This window comes from Anomaloglossus baeobatrachus, chromosome 3 (genome assembly GCF_048569485.1).
Source record: "Anomaloglossus baeobatrachus isolate aAnoBae1 chromosome 3, aAnoBae1.hap1, whole genome shotgun sequence".
NCBI classification, from domain to species: domain Eukaryota; kingdom Metazoa; phylum Chordata; class Amphibia; order Anura; family Aromobatidae; genus Anomaloglossus; species Anomaloglossus baeobatrachus.
In genome coordinates, this window is record NC_134355.1 from 217336370 (window position 1) to 217360614 (window position 24245).

At 50.8% G+C, this 24245-nt stretch overlaps 1 protein-coding gene across 1 annotated transcript in view; it reads left to right on the forward strand.

The window, feature by feature from the left end:
• The window catches only part of KMO (kynurenine 3-monooxygenase), a 1795071-nt gene that overhangs the window by 657774 nt on the left and 1113052 nt on the right, over positions 1 to 24245 (forward strand). The gene's annotated exons all lie outside the window — the stretch shown is intronic.

The following is a 24245-nucleotide window of genomic DNA, read 5'->3' on the forward strand; positions in this document are numbered from 1 at the left end:
CTGTTTTCACAATAATCTTGCAGCTAATCAGGCTGCCATTCACCCAATGAATGTGCAAAATGCTCATTTGTCAGAGGACATGGTATTTTGGTTTGTTCAAAATCATTCACTGTTCTTGACAGCACATCATCTTGCGTAAAAAAGACCTGCACTGTCGAGAACAATGGAAGCCTACTAGTGTTGAGCGAGTATGCTTGTCACTACTCGGTACTCGCACCAGTATCACTGTACTCGGGCTACTCGGCGGGGACCGAGTAATCTCGCGATACTCGTGCTGTACTCGTGGTCTTCATCCCTGCATGTTGGCGCTCTTTTGAGAGCCAGCCCTCATGCAGGGATTGGCTGGCAGACCACTGCAATGCCACAGCCCTGTTAGTTGTGGAATTGCAGTGATTGGCCAGCCTACACAGCGTGACCGAGCCTTTATACCGGCGGGCGCGCTGTGCTCTGCACACAGCCATCCAGACAGTCAGTGCAGGGAAAGTGTTGCTGCTTCAGGGAAAGGTTTGCAGCCCTTTATAGTTATTTCCGTAGCAGGGCTGCAAACAGTGTGACCAGAAGTCCTTCTCAGGACTATTGTAGTTGTATACAGGCAGGCAGGGTATAGCCAGGTCGGAGTACAGAAGCAGAGTCCTTCTCAGGACTATTGTAGTTGTATACAGGCAGGCAGGGTATAGCCAGGTCGGAGTACAGGAGCAGAGTCCTTCTCAGGACTATTGTTGCTGTATACAGGCAGGGCAGGCAGGGTATAGCCAGGTCGGAATACAGGCTAGTGACCAGAAGAGTCCTTCTCAGTACTATTGTAGCTGTATACAGGCAGGCAGGCAGGGTATATAGCCATTCCTAGTGGTGACCGTATACCAGCCTTCATCATATCTGGGGCTGGTGTACACAGTCTAAAACAGTCCTGATAGTGTCAGACTTCTCAATAATTGTCGCTCCTAAAAAGCTGTTAGGTTCTTAGTGCGTCCGTGCGTGCACTTAAAAACAGCACGTGTGTGCCTGTCGGTGGCAGCGTACAGGTGCACTTGTGTGCGTTTTGCACAAACTAGTATATAGCGCACAAGTCTAGTGAATAATACACGTCAGTCAGCAGTGTCTGATAGTGTCAAACTTCTCAGTAATTGTCGCTCCTAAAAACCTGTTAGGTTCTTAGTGCGTCCGTGCTTGCATTTAAAAACCGCACGTGTGTGCCTGTCGGTGGCAGCGTACAGGTGCACTTGTGTGCGTTTTGCACAAACTTGGATATAACGCACAAGTCTAGTGAATACACGTCAGCACAGCATTGCAAAATGCGCAAGGGCGTTGGCAACGAACAAGGAAGTGGACGTGATGGTGGTGCAGGCAGAGGCCGAGGTCGTGGGCAAGATCTAATTTCGCCACAACAAAGGGCCACATCTACTCGCTCGCACGTCCTGTCCCAAATTCTTGGGGACCGCAGCAGTACACCGCTCTTGAACCAAGACCAGTGTCAACAGGTTGTTAGTTGGATAGCGGATAATGCTTCCAGTTAGATTGGCACCACCACAAACACTCTGTCTTCCACACGGTCAAGTGTCAGTAGCCGTGATACTGCACCGCACATTTCAGAACCTGATCCTCCTTCCTACCACAAGGCTGAGTACACGTCCACGGACATTACTGATCCCACACTTAGACACTCGGAAGAGCTGTTCACGTTTCCATTCGCACATTCTGGCCTCTCGCCAGCTCCTGTTGAAGTGGGTCATGAGGAGATCGTATGTACAGATGCCCAAATATTTGAGCAGCCACGTTCTCACGAAGTTGGCAATGTGTCTCAACAAGGGGTGGATGATGATGAGACACAATTGTCAGGAAGTCAGGAGGAGGAGCAGGGTGCGGAAGAGGAAGACGACGTGGTGGATGATCCAGTAACTGACCCAACCTGGCAGGAGGATATGCAGAGCGAGGACAGCAGTGCACAGGGGGAGGGAGGCGTAGCATCCCAACAGGCAGTAAGAAGCAGGGTGGTGGCCCCAGGCAGAAGTCAGGCAATCGTTCCCCGGAACAACAACACGACACAAGGTGCCTGTACAAATGTTAGGTCTTCCCGAGTCTGGCAGTTTTTTAAGTTGGCTCCAGATGATTCTAAAAAGGCCATTTGCAACACCTGCCGTGCCAGCATCAGCAGGGGTACCAAAACTAGCAGCCTGACCACCACCAGCATGATCAGGCACATGTCAGCCATGTACCCGACTTTGTGGGAGGTACAACAGAGTCGAGGAGCAGTGCTTGCTGATGTCACTGCTACGTCTTCGCTTGTTGTGCATGCGAGCCAATCCCCTGTCCATGCTGCCTGCGAACAAGCCTCCTCCGGTCCTGCACCTGCAGTTGCCTACGCAGAAATAACACCATCATCAAGCACGTCCTTGTCCCAGCGCAGCGTTCAGTTATCCATTCAGCAAACCTTTGAACGCAGGCGCAAATACACTGCCAACGCCCCACATGCCACAGTTCTAAATGCTAACATTTCGCGACTGCTTGCGCTGGAAATGTTGCCTTTTAGGCTGGTGGAGACAGAAGCATTCCGTGACCTGATGGCGGCAGCTGTCCCACGTTACTCGGTCCCCAGCCGCCACTATTTCTCCCGGTGTGCTGTCCCCGCATTGCATAACCACGTGTCACAAAACATCACACGTGCCCTGAACAACGCTGTTTCAGCCAAAGTCCACCTAACCACAGACACGTGGACAAGTGCTTGTGGGCAAGGCCGCTACATCTCGTTGACGGCACAATGGGTTAATATTGTGGAAGCTGGGACCCAGTCTGAGCGAGGGACGGAACACGTCCTTCCCACACCAAGGTTTGCAGGCCCTACCTCAGTCAGGGTTTCACCCACACTCTACAGCTCTGGAATGTCATGCTCCTCAGCCTCATCCTCCTCCTGCGCATCCTCATCCACTTTACCCTCCACACCAGTCCCAAGCTAGAAGCACTGCAGCACTGCCTCGGCGAAGCGGCAACAGGCTGTTCTGAAGCTAATCTGCATAGGTGACAAACCCCACAATGCAGAAGAGGTGTGGACAGCTCTGAAACAGCAGGCAGATCACTGGCTCACACCTCTGAACCTAAAGCCAGGAAAGGTCGTGTGTGACAATGGCCGGAACCTGGTGGCGGCTTTGAGGCGAGGCCAGCTGACACATGTTCCATGCGTGGCCCATGTGCTCAACCTCGTGGTTCAGCGGTTTCTAAAGTCATACCCAGAGCTGTCTAATCTGCTGGTAAAAGTTTGCCGCCTGTCTGCACATTTCCGAAAGTCACCTACTGCTTCAGCCGACCTTGCCGGCTTTCAGCGCCGTTTGCATCTTCTGGCTCACAGACTGGTGTGTGATGTCCCCACGCGTTGGAATTCAACTCTGCACATGTTGGTCAGGATATGTGAGCAGAAGAGGGCAGTTGTTGAGTACCTGCATCACCTAAGCCGTCGGGAAATGGGTCAAACTCCACACATAACACCTGAGGAGTGGAGATGGATGTCCGACCTATGTACCATCCTCCAAAACTTTGAGGACTCCACCAAGATGGTGAGTGGGGATGACGCCATTATTAGCGTCACCATACCGCTTCTCTGCCTTCTAAAACGGTCTGTGCTAAAAAACAAACATGATGCATTGCAGGCGGAGCGCGATGAGTTGGAGCAAGAAACAGTAGTGGGTGTGGGTGATAACACACAGCCGAGCCTCGTCTCATCACAACGTGCAGTGGAGGACTATGACGAGGAGGAGGATGAAGACATGGAGCAACTCTCCGGCCAAATTGAGGATATGACATGCACACCAGTCATATCCTCGGTTCAGCGTGGCTGGCCAGAGGACAGGGTAGATGAGGAGGAGGAGGAGGAGGAGGACAGCATGTTCAGTCATCGTGTTGGTCAGGATACTGAAGTACTGGCTGTTAAGAGTCTGGCGCACATGGCTGACTTTATGGTAAGCTGTCTGTCTCGTGCCCTCGCGTTAAGAACATCTTGGCCGACAATCATTACTGGTTGGTAACACTGTTAGACCCACGCTACAAGGAGAACTTTATGTCTCTTATTCCCGAGGCAGAGAGGTCAGCCAAAATGCAGCAGTTCCGGAAGGCCATAGTCACGGAAGTAGGCAAAGCATTCCCCTCACAAAACGCTAGCGGCATAGGTCAGGAATTAGTGGACAACCAAGGCGTACAGCCAAGAGGGGCACAAGTCCAATCCGCCAGAGGTAGGGGAACAGTCTTTAAGATGTGGGACAGTTTTCTCAGCCCCTCACGTACCACAGCCCCTGAGGTGCGGGGTAGTGCCACAAGAAATCCTAAGTTTGCCCAGATGCTCAAGGAGTACCTTGCAGATCGAACAACTGTACTCCAACATTCCTCTGTGCCTTACAATTATTGGGTATCCAAGCTGGACACGTGGCATGAATTGGCTCTCTACGCCTTGGAAGTCCTGCCCTGCCCTGCCGCTAGCGTTTTGTCAGAGCGTGTTTTTAGTGCCGCAGGTGGAATCATTACAGATAAACGCACCCGCCTGTCAACTAAAAATGCTGACAGGCTGACTCTGATCAAGATGAACAAGGGTTGGATTGGGCCAGACTTCACCACACCACCAGCAAATGAGAGCGGAATTTAAAGTTTGTAACGGGAATTTGCCATGTACCTCCACTCACCCATGGGTACACACTTCTGGACTTTGGATAATCGCTGGACTGCTCCTCCTTCTCCTCATGCGCCACCATGATGACCGTTACAATAGTTAGGCCGTTGTTTCAGGTATACCCCCAGTGGTAAATTTTTTCGCCCATTCTTTCAGAATGGACATTACAACGACAGGAGACCCGCTCCTTTGCAATGGGAACAATGTTTTGAGGCCCTCATGCACATCTCTATCCAGGGACAATGTGGAGCCTCCCAATTTTTGGCTGCCCTGCCAAAGGGCTATACTGTTAGGGCCAGATGGACGGGCAGACCCGGGAGGTGGATCCACTGGGCCGAACTCCCCGATGAGGGAAGGGAGTCCGGTAGCCGGAGCACTTTAGGTAGCAGGACAGTCCGTGCACTGGAACACAATGGAGAGGTCCCTGGGACCACGAGGTCACTGATGGTGGTCCGGGTGACGGAGCTCAGGTTCGGAAGCCGAGATGATGTCAGGCGGGGTCCGGAACCGTTGGAGCAAGATGACGGGTCACCGCAGGGAACCGAGATGGTACGGACTGTCAGGATGGCAGGTGGGCAGCGTTCGGGGTTCGAGACACAGCAGGACCGGATGGCGATGCAGGATCGGCTCTAGAAGACAGAGAGGTAAGTATCTCACAGAACACAAGGAGACCTGACTCCTAGCTTGGGAAACACGAAGAACAGGCCCCGCTCCCTTGGACATTAACCCCCTTTATACCCTGTACCTGTGTGCCTCATTTCCTGTCAGTGGACACTGGCCCTTTAAGAAAGGGTCAGTGACCGCGCGCGCGCCCTAATGCGCATGCGCGCGGCCCGGGTGCCAGAAGCCATGGGAGGAAGCTGAGAGGAGGACGCAGGAGAGCCGGCCAGGGACTGGGAAGCCGACGGGCGCCGGGAGCGGGGACCAGGAGGCCTGGGGAGCGCGGACACCGGAGGCTGGGGAGCGGGAAGCGTGGCAGGTGAGCCGGGGAGCGGAGTAGAGGACCCGGGGAGCGGAGCAGAGGACCCGGGGAGGGGAGCAGAGGACCCGGGGAGCGTGACAGTACCCCCCCCCACGCCCCCCTCCCCGCAACCGGGACAGGAAGGCACGGATCAGAGGAGTGCCCACGTTCTCCCTGGGCTCCCAGGACCTATCCTCAGGACCATACCCTTCCCAGTCCACCAGGATGAACTGTCGACCTCGCACGGTCTTCATGGCCACGATATCCCTTACCGCATAGATGTCGTCCTCAGCAATAGGCGGAGGGGCCGGACTGGCGGCAGCGGAGAAGGGACCAAGGACAACCGGCTTGAGCAGAGACACGTGGAAGGAGTTGGGTATCCTCATCGTGGCCGGGAGCTGTAGTTTGTAGGAGACCTCATTGATCTTGCCGAGGACTTTAAACGGTCCGATGTAGCGAGGTCCCAGCTTGTAGGATGGTATCTTCAATCGGATGTATTTGGAAGCAAGCAAGACGAGATCTCCCGGAGAGAAACACGGAGGATCCAGACGTCTCTTGTCCGCGTGTCTCTTCATCCGCAGGGATGCACGTGCAAGGGAGGCCTTAACTGAGTCCCAAATGGATGTAAAGTCACGGAGTACTGCATCAGCAGCAGGGATGTCCGAGGAAGAGGATACAGGCAATGGGACAGACGGCTGAAGTCCGTAGACGACATGGAAGGGAGAACTGGAGGAGGACTCACTGACGTGGTGATTATGGGAGAATTCAGCCCAAGGAAGAAGCGTGGACCAATCGTCATGATGGGCGTTGACGTAGTGACATAAGAAAGAGGTCAATATCTGATTGACCCGTTCCACTTGGCCGTTCGACTGAGGATGGTAGGCCGAAGAAAAGTCCAGAGTCACTCCCAGATGGTTACAGAGAGCCCTCCAGAAGCGGGAGGTGAACTGAGTTCCTCTGTCGGACACTATGTGTGATGGAAAGCCATGCAAGCGGAAGATGTGATGTATATAGGCGTCCGCGAGTTCCTGGGCAGAGGGCAGTCCAGCCATAGGAACGAAATGGGCCATTTTAGAGAACCGATCCACCACGACCCATATGACTGTGTGTCCGGAGGATAATGGCAAGTCTGTAATAAAGTCCATCGCTATGTGTTGCCAGGGAACTGACGGTATGGGCAGAGGCAAAAGACGGCCATATGGCAGGTGTTTGGGAGTCTTGTTCCTGGCACAGGAGGAGCAGGCAGAGACAAAAGCAGCGACGTCCGTGCGAAGGGATGGCCACCAGTAATGACGTACAATGGCACTCCATGTCCTCTTCTGACCTGCATGACCGGCTGTTTTCGAGGCATGGCCCCAGTGTAACACTTTTTTCCTGTCGGTCTCAGAGACATAGGTCTTCCCAGGCGGTATCTGGGCCAGGGTGACAGGAGCCACCGGAATGATCTTACTAGGACAGATGATGGGTTGGGATGTCTCCTCCTCCTGCTCCATGGGCATGAAAGACCTAGACAAGGCATCAGCGCGTACATTCTTGTTCGCGGGTCGGAAATGGAGCTGGAAGTCGAACCGGGCAAAGAACAAGGACCACCTGGCTTGCCGTGGGTTCAGTCGCTGAGCAGTCCGCAGGTATTCCAGGTTTTTGTGGTCCGTGTAAATAATGACGGGGTACACTGCTCCTTCCAGAAGATAGCGCCATTCCTCCAGAGCCAGTTTGACTGCTAATAGCTCTCGGTCACCGATGGTGTAGTTGCGTTCAGGCGCAGAGAAGCTCTTGGAGAAGAAACCGCAAGTCACCATCTTCCCGGAGGAGGACTTCTGCATGAGCACTGCTCCGGCTCCCGAGGAGGAGGCATCCACCTCTAAGGTGAACTGGCGGTTTAACTCTGGACGGTGGAGTACAGGAGAGGAGGCAAAGGCTCGCTTTAGAGAGCCAAACGCGGCGTCGGCCGCAGGTGACCAGTCCTTGGGATTAGCCCCCTTCTTGGTCAGGGCGGAAAGAGGAGCAGTCAGAGCCGAGAAGTGAGGAATAAACTGGCGGTAATAGTTGGCGAATCCCAGAAAGCGTTGGATTGCCTTCAGTCCAGAAGGAGGAGGCCAGTTGAGAACGGAAGAGACCTTCTTTGGATCCATCTGCAGTCCGGTATCGGTGATGAGGTAACCCAGGAAGGGGAGAGAAGACTGTTCGAAGACGCACTTCTCGTACTTGGCGTACAGACGATTCTCTCTTAGTCTTTGTAGAACCTGTTGCACGTTCTCTCGATGGGTCTGGAGGTCCGGAGAGAAGACAAGGATGTCATCCAGATATACCACCACACAGACGTAGAGAAGGTCCCGGAACACATCGTTCACTAATTCTTGGAAGACTGCTGGTGCGTTCCACAGGCCGAAGGGCATCACGCAGTATTCATAGTGTCCATCGCGCGTGTTGAACGCGGTCTTCCATTCATCCCCTGAGCGGATACGGACCAGGTTGTAGGCAACCCGAAGATCCAACTTGGTGAACACACGAGCTCCTCTAAGCCGATCAAACAATTCGGGGATGAGCGGCAGGGGGTACTTGTTTTTTACGGTGATTAGGTTCAATCCCCAGTAGTCTATACATGGGCGTAGGTTGCCCTCTTTCTTCTTTACGAAGAAGAAGCCTGCTCCATCAGGAGAGGAGGATCTCCGAATGAATCCCTTAGCCAGGCTCTCTGTGATGTACGTAGACATGGCCCTTGTTTCGGCTGGAGACAGTGGATATATCCGTCCTCGAGGAGGTGTAGTTCCCGGGAGCAGGTCAATGGCACAATCGTATGGACGATGTGGCGGAAGTACTTTGGACTCCTTCTTATCAAAGACGTCCACGAAGGACCAATAGGCTGAGGGCAGTCCCGGTAGGGACTCGGGAACCGGAGGTCGCCGGATAGGTTGTATGGTCTTCAGACAGGTCTCATGGCAAGAAGACCCCCATCGAGTGATATCGCCAGTGCCCCAGCTGACGGAAGGCTCGTGTGTCCGCAACCAAGGAAGGCCCAGCAGGATTTGATGTGACATATGTGGGAGAACGTAGAGAGCGATGGTCTCGGTGTGCAGAGCACCGATACGCAGTTCCAGCGGCTGGGTGATCCAGGAGATGGTGTCAGAGAGGGGTCTCCCATCCACAGAGGCAATCACCAGAGGTTTGGCGAGTGGAGTAACAGGCACCTGGTACTTGTCCACAGTGGCCTGCTGGATGAAATTGCCTGCTGCCCCAGAATCGAGGTACGCCTCAGCCGTAAACCGCATCTCTCCCGTTGTCACTTGCACAGTCCATGTAACTGGGTCTGAGAGAGTCCCAGCACCTAGGGTGGCCTCTCCTACCAACCCTAGGCTTTGGAGTTTCCCGGTCTCTCTGGGCAGGCGCGTAGCAGGTGTGTGCCCTCTCCGCAGTAGAAGCAGAGACCCTTGGCGAGCCGCTCTGCTCGACGTTGTTCAGACTGTCATACACGGTCGATCTGCATGGGCTCATGGACGGAGACACCAGAGGCCGTTGACTGGAGTACGGCAGGCTTCTGTGGAGGAGAGGAATGTCTTACCGGACGTCTCTCACGGGACACCTCTTTGGACCGTTCCTGAAAGCGTATGTCCACTCGAGTCGCTAGGGTAATCAGGGCGTCCAGGGTGGACGGTACGTCACGACCAGCCAGCTCATCTTTGATTCGACCTGAGAGACCTTCCCAGAAGGCGGCGGTTAGGGCCTCGTTGTTCCACCCGAGTTCTGAAGCCAAGGTGCGGAAACGGATGGCGTATTGACCCACCGTCAGAGGTCCCTGACGTAACCGGAGAAGAGATGAAGCAGACGCGGAGGCGCGTCCGGGTTCGTCAAAGGTGCTGCGAAAGGCCTGCAGAAACTCCTGGAGGTTCTTGGTCATAGGGTCCTCCTTCTCCCACAAGGGGTTCATCCACGCCAGTGCCTCGCCCTCTAGGTGAGACATGATGAAGGCGACCTTGGCTTGGTCGGAGGCAAACAAATGTGGCAGCTGCGTGAAATGGAGGGAGCATTGGTTTATGAATCCCCTGCAAGTCTTGGGGTCTCCGGCGTACCGGGGTGGTGAGGCCAAACGAAGTCTGGAAGTATCTGAAAATGTCGCCACGGGAGCTGGAGCCGTGGATTGACTAGTGGAAGCCCGGGATGCTGAAGACGTCACTGCCGCTTGTAGCGTGTTCAGGCGGGCGTCCACAGAAGACATGAATTGCAGCATGCGGGTCTGAGTCTCACGCTGGCGTTGGAGTTCCTCCTGTACGGCTGCTAGTGCTTCGGCGGGATCCATGGCCTGTTCTTACTGTTAGGGCCAGATGGACGGGCAGACCCGGGAGGTGGATCCACTGGGCCGAACTCCCCGATGAGGGAAGGGAGTCCGGTAGCCGGAGCACTTTAGGTAGCAGGACAGTCCGTGCACTGGAACACAATGGAGAAGTCCCTGGGACCACGAGGTCACTGACGGTGGTCCGGGTGACGGAGCTCAGGTTCGGAAGCCGAGATGATGTCAGGCGGGGTCCGGAACCGTTGGAGCAAGATGACGGGTCACCGCAGGGAACCGAGATGGTACGGACTGTCAGGATGGCAGATGGGCAGCGTTCGGGGTTCGAGACACAGCAGGACCGGATGGCGATGCAGGATCGGCTCTAGAAGACAGAGAGGTAAGTATCTCACAGAACACAAGGAGACCTGACTCCTAGCTTGGGAAACACGAAGAACAGGCCCCGCTCCCTTGGACATTAACCCCCTTTATACCCTGTACCTGTGTGCCTCATTTCCTGTCAGTGGACACTGGCCCTTTAAGAAAGGGTCAGTGACCGCGCGCGCGCCCTAATGCGCATGCGCGCGGCCCGGGTGCCAGAAGCCATGGGAGGAAGCTGAGAGGAGGACGCAGGAGAGCCGGCCAGGGACTGGGAAGCCGACGGGCGCCGGGAGCGGGGACCAGGAGGCCTGGGGAGCGCGGACACCGGAGGCTGGGGAGCGGGAAGCGTGGCAGGTGAGCCGGGGAGTGGAGCAGAGGACCCGGGGAGCGGAGCAGAGGACCCGGGGAGGGGAGCAGAGGACCCGGGGAGCGTGACATATACTACAATAGACCCACTTCCTTACAATGGGCACTTCTGGTTTACAGGCCCTCATTCACGTCTCTTTCCAGGGACAATGTGGAGCCTCCCAATTTTTGGCTGCCCTGCCAAAGGGCTATACTACAATAGACCCACTTCCTTACAATGGGCACTTCTGGTTTACAGGCCCTCATGCACGTCTCTATCCAGGGACAATGTGGAGCCTCCCAATTTTTGGCTGTCCTGCCAAAGGGTTATACTACAATAGACCCACTTCCTTACAATGGGCACTTCAGGTTTACAGGCCCTCATGCACGTCTCTATCCAGGGACAATGTGGAGCCTCCCAATTTTTGGCTGTCCTGCCAAAGGGCTATACTACAATAGACCCACTTCCTTACAATGGGCACTTCAGGTTTACAGGCCCTCATGCACGTCTCTATCCAGGGACAATGTGGAGCCTCCCAATTTTTGGCTGTCCTGCCAAAGGGCTATACTACAATAGACCCACTTCCTTACAATGGGCACTTCAGGTTTACAGGCCCTCATGCACGTCTCTATCCAGGGACAATGTGGAGCCTCCCAATTTTTGGCTGTCCTGCCAAAGGGCTATACTACAATAGACCCACTTCCTTACAATGGGCACTTCAGGTTTACAGGCCCTCATGCACGTCTCTATCCAGGGACAATGTGGAGCCTCCCAATTTTTGGCTGTCCTGCCAAAGGGCTATACTACAATAGACCCACTTCCTTACAATGGGCACTTCAGGTTTACAGGCCCTCATGCACGTCTCTATCCAGGGACAATGTGGAGCCTCCCAATTTTTGGCTGCCCTGCCTAAGGGCTATACTACAATAGACCCACTTGCTTACAATGGGCACTTCTGGTTTACAGGCCCTCATGCACGTCTCTATCCAGGGACAATGTGGAGCCTCCCAATTTTTGGCTCCCCTGCCAAAGGGCTATACTACAATAGACCCACTTCCTTACAATGGGCACTTCAGGTTTACAGGCCCTCATGCACTTCTCTATCCAGGGACAATGTGGAGCCTCCCAATTTTTGGCTGCCCTGCCTAAGGGCTATACTACAATAGACCCACTTCCTTACAATGGGCACTTCTGGTTTACAGGCCCTCATACACGTCTCTATCCAGGGACAATGTGGAGCCTCCCAATTTTTGGCTTCCCTGCCTAAGGGCTATACTACAATAGACCCACTTCCTTACAATGGGCACTTCTGGTTTACAGGCCCTCATGCACATCTCTATCCAGGGACAATGTGGAGCCTCCCAATTTTTGGCTGTCCTGCCAAAGGGCTATACTACAATAGACCCACTTCCTTACAATGGGCACTTCAGGTTTACAGGCCCTCATGCACGTCTCTATCGAGGGACAATGTGGAGCCTCCCAATTTTTGGCTATCCTGCCAAAGGGCTATACTACAATAGACCCACTTCCTTACAATGGGCACTTCAGGTTTACAGGCCCTCATGCACGTCTCTATCCAGGGACAATGTGGAGCCTCCCAATTTTTGGCTGTCCTGCCAAAGGGCTATACTACAATAGACCCACTTCCCTACAATGGGCACTTCAGGTATACAGGCCCTCATGCACGTCTGTATGCAGGGGCATTGGTGAACCTCACAATTTTGGACTGCCCTGGCAAAGGAAAATACTACAAAGACTCACTTCCTCAAAATGGGCACATTAGACTCAAGAGGCCTTCATGTACGTCTCTTCTCAGGGACATCGGAGTGCCACACAATGTTTTCACGTAAAATCTTTCATGTAATCTCCAAAAGTAACATACACTAGCTTTATCTCACTATTGGGTATGAGCCCTTAACATTTCCGCCATGAAAATTCATTTTGGTGTCATTTTTGAAGGTTTTCTGGTGAGTCCGTAAAAATGGCGTAAAACGCAGACAAAATTGTTCACAGCTGTGACTTTTGAGTGATAAATGCTTCAAGGGGTCTTCCCCATGCTGTTGCCATGTCATTTGAGCACTCTTCTGAGACTTTTGTGACAGTTTTAGGGTTTCTACATGCTGCCGGGGGTCATTTCATAAAAATACTCGGGTCTCCCATAGGATAACATTGGGCTCGGTGCTCGGGCCGAGTACACGAGTATTTTGGGATGCTCGGCCCGAGCCTCGAGCACCCGAGATTTTTAGTACTCGCTCATCACTAAAGCCTACACACGCTGAACAATCTATTGTAGATCATTCAGTATACATTTGAAATGGGGTTGGTTATGTTCAAACAGGCTATTACATGATGACCATCCAACAAACATATAAGTGGTCAGCAGTCATTTAACCTTGCAAATCGTGCAGTAAATGGAATCTTAAAGGACAGTAAAGTTCCGGTCCCGCCCTCTACTAAACATGTACATTTTCAGAATTAAATATAGACTAAAGGCCACTTTACACACAGAAATAAATCTTTGGCAGATCTGTGGTTGCAGTGAAATCATGGACATATTGTTCCATTTGTACACAGCCACAAACCTGGCACTGATTGTCCACAATTTCACTGCGACCACAGATCTGCCAAAGATTTATCTCTGTGTGTAAAGTAGCCGTTAGCCTACCCTGCGCCTTATTACAGTATCAACTCATTCCCGATACACACCATTGGCATAGATTTTTTTTCAAGTGGGACTCACTTGAGATCAAAAGACTCTGTCTGGTCACTCATGCAAATGAAGCCTTTCCTGCTCAACCAATCTACAGTCAGATTGATTGTGTACAAATGGAAGAAAGCCAATACCATGATTTCCCTTCCCAGAAAGATTATAAAGAAACACAAGGTAACTTCTAAGCAATTAAAGGCTTCTCACATTTGCTAATGTTCATGTGTCCACCATCAGGAGAACAGCGAATAACAGTGTCATGTAAGGCAAGATTGCAAGAAGAAAGCCACTATTCTCCAAAGGAATAATGCTGCTTTTGTGCAGTTTGGTAAAGATCACCCAGACAAACCGGTACTCTATTGGAATAATCTTTTATAGAGAAATGAGAACAACAAACAAGGCACTAAAAACTTTACAACTAGGAATGAGCGAACCCAAACTGTAAAGTTCAAGGTACGCACCGAACTCCAGGTGTTTGGGTCTTTGACCCAAACACAGACTTTTACCTTTACATCCAGTTCCTGTTCGGGTTTGTCATCCGAATAAAACTTGTTGAAAAGTTGCAGAGCAGCCAATCAGCAAGCTTTTCCTGTTTGTCTGCTTACCGCCCTATCACAGCCATGTCAAGTATTGGCATGACTGTGATTGGCCAGTGCACCACTGTACAAAACAAAAAAAATGACGTAGTCTCCCGTATTATTTTTGATAACCAGCATGGGGAAACCAGCAGCTGCAGACTAAAGCCCTCAGCTGTCTACACCATGTGCAGAATTATTAGGCAAATGAGTATTTTGATTACATGATACTTTTTAAGCATGTTGTCCTACTCCAAGCTGTATAGGCTTGAGAGCCAACTACCAATTAAGTAAATCAGGTGATGTGCATCTCTGTAATGAGGAGGGGTGTGGTGTAATTACATCAATACCCTATATAAGGGGTGCATACTTATTAGGCAACTTCCTTTCCTTTGGCAAAATGGGTCAGAAGTGAGATTTGACGGGCTCTGAAAAGTCCAAAATTGTGAGATGTCTTGCAGAGGGATGCAGCAGTCTTAAAATTGCCAAACTTTTGAAGCGTGATCACCGAACAATCAAGCGTTTTATGGCAAATAGCCAACAGGGTCGCAAGAAGCGTGTTGGGCAAAAAAGGCGCAAAATAACTGCCCAAGAATTGTGGAAAATCAAGCATGAAGGAGACAAGATGCCATTTGCCACCAGTTTGGCCATATTTCAGAGCTGCAACGTTACTGGAGTATCAAAAAGCACAAGGTGTGCCATACTCAGGTACATGGCCAAGGTAAGGAAGGCTTAAAAACGACCACCTTTGAACAAGAAACATAAGATAAAGCGTCAAGGCTGGGCCAAGAAATATCTTAAGACACATTTTTCAAAGGTTTTATGGACTGATGAAATGAGAGTGACTCTTAATGGGCCAGATGGATGGGCCAGAGGCTGGATCAGTAAAGGGCAGAGAGCTCCACTCCGATTCAGACGCCAGCAAGGTGGAAGTGGGGTTCTGTTATGGGCTGGTATCATCAAAGATGAACTTGTGGGACCTTTTTGGGTTGAGGATGGAGTGAAGCTCAACTCCCAGACCTACTGCCAGTTTCTGGAAGACAACTTCTTCAAACAAGTGGTTCAGGAAGAAGTCAGTATCATTCAAGGAAAACATGATTTTCATGCAGGACAATGCATCATCACATGCATCCAACTACTCCACAGCGTGGTTGGCCAGTAAAGGTCTAAAAGATGAAAAAATAATGACATGGCCCCCTTGTTCACTTGATCTGAACCCCATAGAGAACCTGTGGTCCCTCATAAAATGTGAGATCTACAGGGAGGGACAATAGTACACCTCTCGGAACAGTGTCCGGGAGGCTATGGTGGCTGCTGCACGCAATGTTGATCGTAAACAGATCAAGTAACTGACAGAATCTATGGATGATAGGCTGTTGTGTTTCATCATAAAGAAAGGTGGCTATATTGATGACTAATTTTTTGGGGTTTTGTTTTTGCATGTCAGAAATGTTTATTTCTAAATTTTGTGCAGTTATATTGGTTTACCTGGTGAAAATAAACAAGTGACATGGAAATATATTTGGTTTTTATTAAGTTGCCTAATAATTCTGCACAGTAATAGTTACCTGCACAAACAGATATCCTCCTAAGATAGCCAAATTTAAAAAAAAAAACACTCCAACTTCCAAAAATATTAAGCTTTGATATTTATGAGTCTTTTGAGTTGATTGAGGACATAGGTGTTGATCAATACTAAAAAAAATCCTCTAAAATGCAACTTGCCTAATAATTCTGCACACGGTGTAGCAAGTCCAATGTAAGTCGATGGGAAATGTGAGTAATTATCTGCTGGACCCTACAAAGCGGTCTGGGGGCTGAGTAAAAGGCTTAAATGGATGCATGATTGTTTAAAACAATCATACATCCATTTCAGCCTTTAACTCAGCCCCCATACTGCTTTGTAGGGTCCAGCAGACAATGACTCACGATTTCCATTGACTTACTTTTAATCAGCTGATGCACGCTCCCTGCCCGGGTCCTTCACTTCCTGGTGCTGTGCTCCCGCTGCCCGATGCTTCGTTCCCTGGTGCTGCGCTCCCCGCTGCCCGGTGCTTCGCTCCCCGCTCCCTGGTGTTGCACTCCCCGCCTGGTCCTAACTTTGGATGGGGCGTGGAGGCGGCGGGGGAGCAAGAACCAGCACAGAATGACAGCTCTGAAGCCCGCTGTTATCAGAACGATGATGTCAGAACTGTTATTCTGTGCTGCTTCTTGCTCTGAGCGGCAACTTCATGTCACCGCTTAGTATGAGGACTGGATACAGCAGAGCTGGCGTTGAACCTCGGTTGTGGATTTACGTCGGAGCTGGGTATGTTTGGGGTAAATAAATGGGTTAAAGAGGGTGTCTGTGTATTTATTTTTAAATTAAGTATTTTTATCTCTGTGTGTGTGTTTTATTAAGTATTTAATTACAGGATTGGTAATATGGAGGTCTCATCAAAACCTAAATATTACCAATCCAGGGCTTAATGACAGGTGACAATTATCGCCTGTCATTAACCCCTTATTACCCCAATTGCCACTGCAGCAGGGATGAGCTGGGATAAACGCCAGATATGGCCCATCTAATCGATGCGCCAAATCTGGGGCGGCTGCCGGTTGCTATCCTTACCCTGGGTGGGCAATTACTTTGTGCCCACCCAGGGGGAGAATACCAACCCCCAGCTGTCTGTTTTATCTTGGCTGACTATCAAAATTGGGGGGAGGACCCTACGTCGTTTTTTTTTTAATTATTTTTCTATTGTACTGTACGATATAGACCAACCCACCAGCAGCTGTGATTAGTTGCACTTTACAGCTGTCACTCAGCATGGGGGCGCATCTGAATGCAACCAATCATAGGCGCCGGTGGGCGGGGGAAGCAGTGGATACGAGATGGAATAATGAGCGGCCGTCATTTTCAAAAGAGGAGAAACCACTTGAGCAGTGTGACAGCCGTGCAGTGCCCTGCCGGTGATCAGTGAGTATGAGAGAGGGGGTGAGAGGGAGAGATCGACTGACCGACAGAGAGACCGATAGAGAGAGAGAGACTGACCGACAGAAAGAGAGCGAGAGATAGACTTCACGGATGGCTTTCCCGTCCGATGCTTCCCTCCCCGCTGCCTCGCTCCCCCGCCTGGTGCTTCCCTCCCCACTTCCGAGTGCTTCACTCCCCCGCCGTCTCTCCGCCTGATTTTAAGTTTGGACTGGGCAGAGAGCGCAGCACCAGGGAGTGGGGAGCCAAGCACCCGGGTAGGAAGCGTGCATCAGCTGATTGTTTAAAAAAGCGGGCGGCTTTTTCCCGCCCGGCTTTGAAACAATTATGCATTTATTTCAGCCTTTTACTCAGCCCCCAGACCGCTTTGTAGGGTCCAGCAGACAATTACTCGCATTTCCCATTGACTTGCATTGGACTCACTACTCGTAACGAGTACCCGAGTATTAGAACCTACTCGTTACAAGTATAGCGAGTCCGAATATTTCACTACTCGCTCATCCCTAGCATGTAGTATATTACAGGTGCAGTATATGAGGATTTAGTGATATATATATAGCAGGTGCGAGGGAAACACTGCAGCTGCACCCAACATACCTCCAGTGGAGCAGTATCTGCCGGGATCCGTAACCTCAGAGATGTCTTTTGAAGTGGTTTAATGAGCACATAGGTACATAGAGCGCATCCAGTAAGTGTGGATACAGGGTGGTTATATAAAACTCATACCCCGATCTGATCATATGCCGGGATGTCGGTCTTTGAAAAACTTGCTATTTTAGGTCAAGATGTGATGTTAGTTTTTTAAACACTGTAAAAGTTCACAATCTTTTAAAGTGAACAATCACAAGTTCATTAAAGTTCATCGTCTTATCATTAAATAAGGATTAGGTCCTCCATATTTTCATTGAATCTTTGTATTGTTTAACTTACTGTTTGTTTATGAAGGGATAGTATATATATACTGTATACAGTATTGGATAGAACTGAGGTAATTATATTAGTCCGACCCTCTAAATCCATCCCAATTTCTCATGCGGCCCCATGGGAAAATGAATTGCCCACCCCTGCCCTTGATAGTTGATGTAGGCCACCATTACATTGTCCAAGAGGATTTGCACGTGACACCCTACTAGAACCGGTAGAATGTTTAACACTGTGTGTTCTACCGCCATCAGTTCTTTTAGGTTTGAAGAGGTTAGTTTCTCCCTTTCTGACCAAACCCCCTGAACTATATGGTCCTGTAGATGAGCTCACCAGCCCCTGGGCTCACATCTGTAGTAATAACTTTTGAGACTGAATTTTTTCAGGATACACCCTTTGACAGATTTTGTGTGTTTCTCCACCAAAACAGGGACTGGATCACTGATGGTTTCAGTGTAAGTTCCGCTTATAATTGGCACTTCAGAGTCACTTTGCTTTCCAGAATATTCCACTGCAATTCCCTTTTATGAATCTGAGCTCAGGAACTGCCAGGATACATGAGGTTAGCGTTATCCAGAAGAGACATGGTTCACCTGAGTGACATAACAGGTGACACAATTGCTTTAGAGACTTGGTTGTGGATGTGTAATATCTTGTCTTGTGGAAGACGACATCCCTGGGTGTTGGACTCCGGGATGAGCCCCAAGAACACCTGTACCTTTGCGTGGCTCTAGTCTTGATTTTTTAGATTTAGTAGCCAGCCCAGGTTCTGCATAGTGGAACACACTGCCTCTTTCTGGATAATACAATGATGATAAGACATGTCCACAATCAGAAAGTCATCCAAGTATGGGATTAGTTGCGTGTTTTTCTTCCATAGATGTGGCATTACTTCCACTATCAGCTTGGTGAAGGCATGCGGAGCTACTGACAACCCAAAGGGGAGGGCTCTGTATTGGAATTGGCATATCTTCCCTTTGATGTAGAGGGCCACTCTGAGGAATTTCTGATATTGCACGTGTATCGGCACATGAAAGTATGTGTCTTTCAAATCCAATACGGCCATATAACATCCTGGAAAATGAATCTCTACTGTTGACCTGATTGCCTCCATTTTGAAGGTTCCCAATTTTATATGAACATTTAGGCCTTTCAGGTTTATTATGGTCCTGAAGGACCCGTCTGGCTTGTTGACTAAGAAGAGAGGGGAACAATATCTCCTCCCTTGCTCCTGCATCAGAACCTTCAAGAGGACTGCTCTCTTCATCAGGTCCAGAATCTCTACTTAAAATGCTTGTTGTTCCACCAGAGACATCCGGGGAAAATTATAACAAAACGTTGTGACGGCAAATCCAGAAATCCCAACTACAGGCCAGACTTTACTAATAAGAGGATCCAGCTGTTGGTTGAGATTTTGTTCCCAGTCAGGAAAGAATAGGGAGAGCCTTCCCCCTACCTAGCTACCTAGGAACACCCGTCACTGGAAGGACTTTTTTCCCTTCGGGGAGGGACGCTTAAAAATGAGGCCTTGATCTTTCCTTCCTCGGTCAAAGTTACATCTCCCCTTGTCTCTAAAGGTTCTTCTGTGGGATCCTCTTGCTCTCTGAAAAGGAATCCCAGTAAGATGGAAGGGTGATACTTGGCAACCCCATCTTCTAGTCTCTGGCCTTCTCTAAGATGTTAACATTCGGCCAAACAGGAATTCCCCCTCACAGGGGATGGAGCATAGCTTTGATTTTGCTTGTGTGACACCCTGGCAAAACCAGGTAGTCAGAGATAGGCCCCCGCACAACACCTTTCCTCAGACAGGTAACACACAGCCGACCTGAAACCCTAGTCACCCCCCCTTAGGGAAAGATAGGCACACCACCAGTGGGCAGGACCAGGCGGTTGGACACGCCCACCCAGGGGTCTAGACAGCCCGGGGCGGGAAAACAAGCAGTGACCTACAGTGAAAAGGACCATCTCCGGAACGCCACCTTCCGGGTGCGGGGCCTGACACACCAAGGCCAGGTCTTTGGACTGGAAAGCCAACACAAAAACTTTTGGTTCTTGTAAATAGCCCCTGACCAACCTTCTCACCCTGCAGCAGTCTCTGGATAGGCTGATTGGAGGAAGGGCTTGCAGTAGAGTCGGATGAGGCCCAGTCACCACCAAAACCGGTGACTACCCTCCAGTTCAGGGGTCCCCTGGATGGGGGCCCTTGAAAAAGGACTGCCGGGTAAGGAACTTTTTACCTGGCCCGTACGGGCAACACCTGGACCTAACCTGGACTTGGGCAAGGGGTGCCAACCTGTGTTTTAGAGGTGGCACCAGGGCTAGGTTGTTTTGGGTGGGTAAGGTGAGAAGGACCCGGTCCGTCCCGGTTTTAAATGTGCAACGTGTAAGAAAAATGCCTCCCGTAAGGGAAGAAACAAAATATACTTCGATGTAAATATGTTAGTATACTTGTAATTGTGTTTTACCCCTTTTCATCTTTTTCAGTTTTTGTTCAATAAATGTTGTTGGTCGGACAGCCCGCGGACAGTCTGTATTAAACCAAGGGGGAATGTAATGCCCTGGCAAAACCAGGTAGTCACAGATAGGCCCCCGCACAACACCTTCCCTCACACAGGTAACACACAGCCGACCTGAAACCCTAGTCACCCCCCTTAGGGAAAGATAGGCACACCAGTGGGCGGGACCAGGCGGTTGGACACGCCCACCCAGGGGTCTAGACAGCCCGGGGCGGGAAAACAAGCAGTGAAAAGTTGTAGTTCAAGTTGAGAGGAGGTGGGCTGGAGCTAGGTGTAGCTCCAGCAGAGGAGGTTCAAGTTGAACAGTGCCAGGGTCGGAGCCCTGGTGCCTTTGGTTAGGTGGCAGACGGTGGTCTCCGTCAGCAGGAGACGGGAAGACGGCTCGGCAGAACTGAGGTGGACCGGGACAGGGCTGTACCCCACTGGTACCGACACGGGGAACCGACCCGTAAACCGTAGCATAAAGGGAGTACTCGGACCCTGAAGCCAGGACTGAAACCAGCGGCCTAGCTCATTACCGATTGAGGGCAGGATTATAGGTCCTGTCCCACCTAAAGTCCCTCAAAGAAGACAACAGCCCACCGATAGGGATAAGGCCACTGCCAGGGCCCATAGATCCCACGGGCCAGCGTCTGCGGGCACGGCTCCTTAGGCCACATCCAGCCAGGAGTGGACTGCTGAGTTCCAGACCAGGCAGTCCACCATACACAACAACAAGTGCAGAGGAAAAGGACGGTGACCACCAGCCTGGGTGGGGGACCTGAATGCAACCGGCCACTGCGGCCGGCCACCAGCACCTTGGTTTATCAAAAGACTTGTGTGATTGATTTACTGTGAGTAACCAGACATTCCCCTGCACGTCCGGGCGCGCCGGCCCTTGCCATCGCTATACCCTGCACGAAAACACTGGGTCCCGGGGCAGCCATCCCTGCCCACGGAGGGGTTAACATCCAGCTGCCACTACATCTCCCCCGGGTGCCCCATAACAGCAGCGGTGGTGCCCCACCTCACCACACACCGTTGGTGGCGTCACAAACTTAATACGGCTTAGCCCGTACATCTACGTCCCCCCTGTTATTCGGCGTGTCCGCGAGATCCTTGATCCACCCCCAGAAGGTCCGGGCCCGAGCAGCGGCGGCTGCTGGCATGGCGGCGGTACACTTGCATGTCTCCTGGCCAACATTTAAGCCAGAGAGCTCTGCGAGCTGCATTCAATAGTGCTGCTGACTTAGCAGACAACCTCGCTGAATCTGCTAAATCATTATTATTATTTATTATTATAGCGCCATTTATTCCATGGTGATTTAGAAGTGAAAGAGGGTATACGTACAACAATCATTAACAGTACAAAACAGACTGGTATAAGAGGAGAGAGGACCCTGCCCGCGAGGGCTCACAGTCTATAAGGAATGGGTGATGGTTAGTGATGAGCGAGTATGCTTGTTACTACTCGGTACTCGCACGAGTATCACTGTACTCGGGCTACTCGGCGGGGACCGAGTAATCTCGCGATACTCGTGCTGTACTCGTGGTCTTCATCCCTGCATGTTGGCGCTCTTTTGAGAGCCAGCCCTCATGCAGGGATTGGCTGGCAGACCACTGCAATGCCACAGCCCTGTTAGTTGTGGAATTGCAGTGATTGGCCAGCCCGCACAGCGTGACCGAGCCTTTATACCGGCGGGCGCGCTGTGCTCTGCTCACAGCCATCCAGACAGTCAGTGCAGGGAGAGGGTTGCTGCTTCAGGGAAAGGTTTGCGGCCCTTTATAGTTAGTTCCGGAGCAGGGCTGCAAACAGTGTGACCAGAAGTCCTTCTCAGGACATACAATAAGTTGTATACAGGCAGGCAGGGAATAGCCAGGTCGGAGTACAGTAGCAGAGTCCTTCTCAGGACTATTGTTGCTATATACAGGCAGGGTATAGCCAGGTCGGAATACAGGCTAGTGACCAGAAGAGTCCTTGTCAGGACTATTGTAGCAGTATACAGGCAGGCAGGCAGGCAGGCAGGGTATATAGCCATTCCTAGTGGTGACCGTATACCAGCCTTCATCATATCTGGGGCTGGTGTACACAGTCTAAAACAGTCCAGATAGTGTCAGACTTCTCAGTAATTGTCGCTCCTAAAAACCTGTTAGGTTCTTAGTGCGTCCGTGCTTGCATTTAAAAACCGCATGTGTGTGCCTGTTGGTGGCAGCGTACAGGTGCATTTGTGTGCGTTTTTCACAAACTATTATATGACGCACAAGTGTAGTGTATAATACACGTCAGTCAGCAGTGGCTGATAGTGTCAGACTTCTCAGTAATTGTCGCTCCTAAAAACCTGTTAGGTTCTTAGTGCGTCCGTGCTTGCATTTAAAAACCGCACGTGTGTGCCTGTCGGTGGCAGCGTACAGGTGCACTTGTGTGCGTTTTTCACAAACTATTATATAACGCACAAGTGTAGTGTATAATACACGTCAGTCAGCAGTGGCTGATAGTGTCAGACTTCTCAGTAATTGTCGCTCCTAAAAACCTGTTAGGTTCTTAGTGCGTCCGTGCTTGCATTTAAAAACTGCACGTGTGTGCCTGTCGGTGGCAGCGTACAGGTGCACTTGTGTGCGTTTTTCAAAAACTATTATATAACGCACAAGTGTAGTGTATAATACACGTCAGTCAGCAGTGGCTGATAGTGTCAGACTTCTCAGTAATTGTTGCTCCTAAAAACCTGTTAGGTTCTTAGTGCGTCCGTGCTTGCATTTAAAAACCGCACGTGTGTGCCTGTCGGTGGCAGCGTACAGGTGCACTTGTGTGCGTTTTTCACAAACTATTATATAACGCACAAGTGTAGTGTATAATACACGTCAGTCAGCAGTGGCTGATAGTGTCAGACTTCTCAGTAATTGTCGCTCCTAAAAACCTGTTAGGTTCTTAGTGCGTCCGTGCTTGCATTTAAAAACCGCACGTGTGTGCCTGTCGGTGGCAGCGTACAGGTGCACTTGTGTGCGTTTTTCACAAACTATTATATAACGCACAAGTGTAGTGTATAATACACGTCAGTCAGCAGTGGCTGATAGTGTCAGACTTCTCAGTAATTGTCGCTCCTAAAAACCTGTTAGGTTCTTAGTGCGTCCGTGCTTGCATTTAAAAATCGCACGTGTGTGCCTGTCGGTGGCAGCGTACAGGTGCACTTGTGTGCGTTTTTCACAAACTATTATATAACGCACAAGTGTAGTGTATAATACACGTCAGTCAGCAGTGGCTGATAGTGTCAGACTTCTCAGTAATTGTCGCTCCTAAAAACCTGTTAGGTTCTTAGTGCGTCCGTGCTTGCATTTAAAAACCGCACGTGTGTGCCTGTCGGTGGCAGCGTACAGGTGCACTTGTGTGCGTTTTTCACAAACTATTATATAACGCACAAGTGTAGTGTATAATACACGTCAGTCAGCAGTGGCTGATAGTGTCAGACTTCTCAGTAATTGTCGCTCCTAAAAACCTGTTAGGTTCTTAGTGCGTCCGTGCTTGCATTTAAAAACCGCACGTGTGTGCCTGTCGGTGGCAGCGTACAGGTGCACGATTTGCACAAACTTGGATATAACGCACAAGTCTAGTGAATACACGTCAGCACAGCATTGCAAAATGCGCAAGGGCGTTGGCAAGGAACAAGGAAGTGGACGTGATGGTGGTGCAGGCAGAGGCCGAGGTCGTGGGCAAGCTCTAATTTCGCCACAACAAAGGGCCACATCTAGTCGCTCGCACGTCCTGTCCCAAATTCTTGGGGACCGCAGCAGTACACCGTTCTTGAACCAAGACCAGTGTCAACAGGTTGTTAGTTGGATAGCGGATAATGCTTCCAGTCAGATTGGCACCACCACAAACACTCTGTCTTCCACACGGTCAAGTGTCAGTAGCCGTGATACTGCACCGCACATTTCAGAACCTGATCCTCCTTCCCACAAGGCTGAGTACACGTCCTCG